Consider the following 6410-nt stretch of genomic DNA (forward strand, 5'->3'; position numbering starts at 1 on the left):
TGTTCTGGGAATAGAATGCTCAGTATGACTTACTTTGGATTGCAGTTTATAGGGTTTATAGAGTGAGCTTCAGTATGCATTAGCCCTTTATAATTGAGAGCTCTAAGGGTCTTACTTTGGATTCTTGTCTAGAAGGTTACAAGACAGTGGGTTTTAGTCATTGTAATTTTCCATCCAGGCCACAATTTGAGTTGGTTGAAGGTTCAACAACAAAAATACTGTTTCACTTAGGTTGCTACTCAGGCAAGAAAAATCAGTTTCCAAGTCTTTTAATGAAATATCAGATACTTGATAAACATCTCTTAGTTCCTTGCAACAGAATATATCCAATAAGCTCAAGAAGGGCTTAGCCCAGGTGCTGTTTGTGAAGGACAAAGTCTTAACAAGAATTTCTCAGGTCTCGGTGGGGCCTGGGCGGTGGCAGGGGCATGCACCACCACAATCCAGTCCATGCCTAAACTTCTCTGGGCCTCTACAGGATGAAATAGGGCTGTGGCCATGGGGACAAGGCCAGGATCCCCCAAGTGAGGTGAGGCCCCACTAGTAGGTCAGGACACGTTTGGGGTGTGGTAGGGCCACACTGCAGGGCAGAGTGGGGTGTCTGCGTGTGACACACCGCCAGAGTCCCACACGTGTCCCGTGACTCACTGTGGGTTTACAGTACTCCGTGCCCTGCATGTGGCCTCACACAGCCCCGGCCCGAGGCCCACGCTCGCACACACCGCCGCGGTCCCGTGTGTGTCCCTGCGCCTTCCCGGGAGCCCGGGCCGTGCTCCCGCTGCCGGGCAGAGCGCGCCCCCTGCAGCCCCCCGTGTGTGCCGCACCCGCCATTCCCGCTCCGCCCGCCTGACGCCCCCGGCCCGCCCGTGCCCCATGGGCGGCAGCGGGGGGCGGGCGCTGCCGTTCCAATAAGGGCGGCCGCGGCACGGAGCCTGCTGGCCTCGCTCTGCTACGGGACTCAAGGCAGCTGGAACCCCGACGGGCCCCGTAACGCCGAAGACACTGAGGACGGACATGATTCCCAGCCACGGTCACGGTAGGGGGAGAGCTGAGGCGGGGCGGGCCCCGGTGCTTCCCTCGGCGGGGGCTCAGGGCCGCAGAGCGAGGCTGTGCCACAGGCAGGCAGCTGGCGAAACCCTCGGGCCGGCGGGGCACGCCTCTGGCACAGCCTCCGTCCCGGGCCAAGCTCAGCGGTGTCCCCTTTCCCTAAGGACGGGGAGGGTCCCGGCCGGAGCGCTGTGGTTCGGCCGTGTTGTTCTTCGTTCCCCGGCGCTTGGCGGAGTCGGAGCCTTCGGCAGCGGCGTTCGGCGGCCGCGTTACTCGCGGGTTCCTCTGCGTCCCTTCCTCGCCCGGCACCTCTCTGGTCGAGCTGGCGACCTGTAGGGTCCGGTTCCCGTTGAATCCGTGGCCCTGAATTCAGGGGTCAGCTGGGATGTGCCTCCAGTCTTCCGTGACATTGGGGCCATTCTCTGCCGAGCCCTCGGCTTTTCCTGAGCTACGCTGTGGCCGGGAGCGGGTTTGTGCCGGCCCCACCAGCTCCCCGTCCCTCGGCGCCTGGGCAGGGTGGCGGCAGTGAGCGCGTCCTGGTTCGGACGATTCCCCCCCTCCATGGCGAGGCGGCGGAGGTTTCTGGGCCGTGCGCCTTTAACGAGCGCGGCCCCGGCGCGGTGACGTGGGGTGGCCCAGGGCCAGGAAGGGGAACCGCCGCCTGCCAGCCCCGCCGAAGAGAAGCTCAACAACTTTTCTTTTGTGCGTGGCCGCTGGCTCCCCGGCCCTCCACGGCTTGCCAGCGCTCATGGCCGATTAACCCCAGCGGGCCGACGACGGCCGCGCGGCCCCGGTAAGGCCCCAGCAAAGACTTTTCTGCCTCTTGTTTTGTTTTCCCCGGGCGGGCGCGGAGGAGGGGGAGGGAGGCGGGGGCTGCGAAGCTCAGCTCGCCCAGCTCCGCCGCCCCGCCCGGCTCCCGGCCCGGCGCCTCGCGAGCCCCCGGGGTGCGGGTGGCCGCGTCGGGCTCGCCAACATCCGGGCGCTCGGGTCGGCGGCTGCTCTCCCCCTCCGACCCCTTTCCAGGGTCGCTCACCCCGCCCGAGTGCTTCCCGCAGCCGGACCCCTGGCCTAGGACAGCCCGGAGCCCGCGGGCGCGTCCCCCCGGCACGGTGGCGCGTCGGGAGCTCCGGAGCGCGGGGTTTGAGTAACGCCGTGCTGTGACCGGAGCGGCGCAGGGGAAAGCGGGGAAGGACAATGCCGCCGCGGCCGCCGCCACCTCCGGGGCTCGTTCCCCGGTTCCCACCGCCCTCCTGCAGCTGGTCTCTGCGGGGACGCGGCTGGAAGGCGCTCACGGCCGCTGGCGGGCTCCCCAACCACTTCCCGCCTGCCATCCCCAAAGGCGCGTCCTCACGGAGGCGTTCTCTCTGTCCCTGGTGTTCAGGGTGGCCAGTGTCACCAGGGACAAGCCAGGCTGTGACCGCCGCAGGAGCGGTAGCCCTGCCCGTCCGGATCTCACACCAGGCACCAGTGTGTTTGCAGACTGGTTCTGGTAAAACCCAGCTCGACGCTGGTGGAACACGGTTTTCTCCGAGGCTTTACATCCAGTGCTGCACGAGTGCCTTTGAGTGGATTTTTAGGGAGAGGTCCTGGCTGTGGCACCGGCTGGAGGGACAGTAGTTGCTGAGTGACCCAGCCGTGGGACAAGGAGCTGGGTTTTAGTCAATTTGGAGGGAAGACCTGTCCCGCTGAGGATCCCATGCTTCCCAGCTGGGCTGACGGCAGTGGGAGGGAGCTCTGTAGTCCCCAAAGCCACCATGACTGGTTTTTTGTGCTGTGCTGAGCAGCTGCAGATCCTGACCAGGCTCCTGGTCTATCATGGTGTGAGTCTCCAGGTGCAATACAGGGTGAGGAACCCCCTCCTCATCTGGGTGACTTTTGGTTTTCCAGCAGTCCCCTCCCCTGGAAGGTTCCCAGGGTGGCACTGGGGCAGCCAGCATGGAGACAAAGATTGCTGTGAAGGGGACCTGGCAGCAATCCCAGATCCAGTCAGGGCAGCTCATCCCTGCTCCCCTCCAATGCAGCGATGCCGCAGCTCCCTGTGCCTCCAGCAGGTGGTTCTTTCACTGGCAGCAGTGGGAAGGGGAGCTGGCAGCACTTCAGTGGCTTGGCCACTGCCTTGCTGGGCAAGAAATGTTAGTGACATTTGGAGGCAGGAGGGAGGGAAGAAGGCACAGCAGGAGAATGAGGAGCCTGAGAAGCAGTACTCCATTGACCCCTTGTCAGGATCCTAACATGTGGGAATGGACCTACCATCCTCCCTTAGTGGGTGCAGAGGCCTGGTGCTGGGTGCAAGTCACTTAGTAACATAATTACTATACCTTTTTATTGCCCCCCTACCTTTGTTGGTGTTTTTAAGTCTGGGCAGTGACCTGACAGGCTGGCTATGATGTCTCTTCATGGTGCAAGAGTTGCTGCTTTCCTTGCTTGGGTAAGTCCCCCCTCCTCTGCTGGAGCTCACTGCATAGGTGGACATGCTGCTGCCAGCACTGGCAGCTTCGGGGCACGATGCTGGGGCTTGTCACAGGAGGGATTGTGGCTGGAGCAGGCCCTAGGGTAGCCCAGTTGCTACTGTTCCTTGGCAGGTGGGTATATCCAGGAGAAGCCTTGCTCACTCTTCCTGTTGAGTAACCAGAAATGCTGGAATGGCGTGGTCTGGTCATGGAAACTGCCTGGGAGATGGAGCTGAGCCTGAAGCACCTGTAGTGTAAAGGGGCTGTTGGATCTGTCTCACAAAGCACTGCTGTGTCCAAGCAATAACTCATGAAGTGGTTTGGGTTAGAAGGGACTAAGGGACTTTTAAGCTCATTCAACTGGAATGCCCTGCCATGGGCAGGGAGACCTCCCACTAGACCAGGTTGGTCCAAACCACATCCAGCCTAGCCTTGAACACTTCCAGGGATAGCGGCAGCCGTTCCCTGGACAACTCTCACAGGGAAGAATTTCTTCCCAATATTCCATCTAACCCTGCCCTCTGTCAGTGGGAAGCCATTCCCTCTTGTCCTGTCCCTCCAAGCCTTTGTCCAAAGTCTCTCTCCAGCTCTCTTGGAGCCTCTTTAGGCACTGGCAGGGGCTCTGAGGTCTCCCGTGAGGCTTCTTTTCTCCACGCTGAACACCCCCACGTCTCTCAGCCTCTCCAGAGAAGAAGGGCTCCAGCAGGGTGATAAATGGCACCTGTGCCAGACTCCAGATGTGGAGCTGTGGGGATCACGTTCATCTGTTCCCTGGGAAGGGGTGGTTTGAAGGGGTAGATTTACTTTCACGCCCAGAGCAGTCGTGCTGTCCCCTGCCAGGACTGGAGGTGGTGGGTGGCACAGCACAGTGTTGTCTTAGTTTCTGCCTTCTGACTGTGCCACCCCATTTCTAGATGAACAGCACAAATGTTTGTCCTGATCCCCTCAGTGATCTGTCCCAGCTCCAGGACTGTAGTGTCTTCATCAGAATTATCCACAAATGTGGGAACTGACAGTGGCCAAATAAGAGATTTTCAGGCCTCAGGCACTAGCTTGAGCCTGTAGGAAAGTCAAGTACACAACTTCCTCACTCTGGCCTGGGAAATCATAAGGACGAATCCAAACAATCCTTGGAAGGTGAAAAACTGTTAGAAAAAGGTGGTGTTTTTCTAACTTGTTATTTACTTGGAAATAACAGTCAAGGGGTGTTGTTCTAAATGACCACTCATATTCATTGTACCAAAGTGCTGTATAAAAAGAGTGTGTTTCTAATAAACCTTCGATACATGCCCTCCGATGAAGGCTTGGAGTCTCGTATCGTTATTTTGCCGTCCCAGTTTGTAACGATACACTAAGTGTGAGTATGGCGAGCTGTGTGCACACTTCAAACCACACAGCTGGGTCTGGGCTGCCTCCTGGAACCATGGTCTCAGCCCCCAGGAGATAAGGGGCTCTCTTCTTGGGCAGGGAGGGAGTCTTGGGGTATTTATTCCTCCTCTGGCACATGAGATGCTGGGGTCTCCATCTCCTCTGTGCTGCTGCATAGCTGGGGTCTGTGCAGAGCTGTTGTGTCCCACAGAGCTGCCCAGGGAATGTTTTGGTCAGAGTTCCTGTCATTTGAGACTTGTTATCGCATCTAGCACGTAACATCTGGGTTTGCTCCTGAGATTGAAGAAAAGATCCGAGTGCTGCTGCCAGTGGCACAGGGGTTCCTGCAGCTGCACAGGAGATTATTCATTTCTGTTGATGCTGCTCTGGTGAGGGAACAGCCCAGAAGTTTTCCTGAATGGCAGCCTTGGGATCCCGAGGAAACCTTGTGTCTGGAAAGCAGTGTAAAGAATGACAGTTTCTGCCTCACAAAGTGCTTCTGTTGCCTGGGGATGTCAGGCTGCTGCTGAGTATAGAGTGGTCAGGATGGAGCCTGTGTGCTCTGTCCTGGCACCTGAGGTGGCTGGGCAGGGGTGGGAGGAATGCCTCCTTCGGGAATTGTGTTTGTTGCCTGGGAGCAAGGGACAACTAAAATCTACAGCCATAATGGCATCAGAGGTGGGATGAAGCCTGGTGATTAAGGAGCTGGTGAAACAAATTGAGAGGGTGTGAGGCTGCCATGCATTGCTTTCAAACCCTTCCGGTGGGAGGCTCTCTGGGAGCCTGTCTGCTGTAATTACCTCCTGGGCGGGGTAAGGAGAGCCTGACTGGAGCAGGGATCTGCCTGCAGTGGGTGGGGAGGAAGGAGCTGCCTGCACCACAGGTATATTTAGTCAGACCTGGCTGATGTGACTTGCACCCAGCACCAGGCCTTTGTGCCCGCCAAGGGAGGATGGCAGGTCCACTCCCACAAGTTAGGATCCTGACAAGGGGTCAATGGAAAACTGCTGCTCAGGCTTCTCATTCTCCTGCTGTGCTGTGCCTTCTTCCCTCCCTCCTGCCTCCAAATGTCACTAACATTTCTTGTCCAGCACAGCAGTGTCCGTGACAGTCAGTGCAAGAACTGACAATGTCACGAGCCTCAGTTGGTGTTAATTGAAATTGCTTTTGCAGGGTATGTGCACTTGGATGGAAAAACACTATGCAACACTATGGCCTGTGCAATTTTGTCAGGCTGAGGTGCTACCCACACTGGGTTAGCTAAACTATCAGCCCTGGCATTACCTTCTGTTATGAAACCTGATAAGTTAGTGTGACTCCAAATGTGCAGGATGTAATACAGGTGAAGTCGGGCCTGGACTGCACACCACAAAGATCTCAACAACTGAAATAAGTTTTCATTATCAACTTCTTTCAGAAGTGAACAACCCAAATGTTTGGCCAAGTCTGCTACATAAGCAGAATCAGTGACCAAATTCAGTGTTACATTGGAATGCAAAGGAATTGTAAAAAAACACTCCTTCAAATCAATGATCAAAATTGTCC

Source organism: Poecile atricapillus, chromosome 1 (assembly GCF_030490865.1).
Source record: "Poecile atricapillus isolate bPoeAtr1 chromosome 1, bPoeAtr1.hap1, whole genome shotgun sequence".
Classification (NCBI taxonomy): domain Eukaryota; kingdom Metazoa; phylum Chordata; class Aves; order Passeriformes; family Paridae; genus Poecile; species Poecile atricapillus.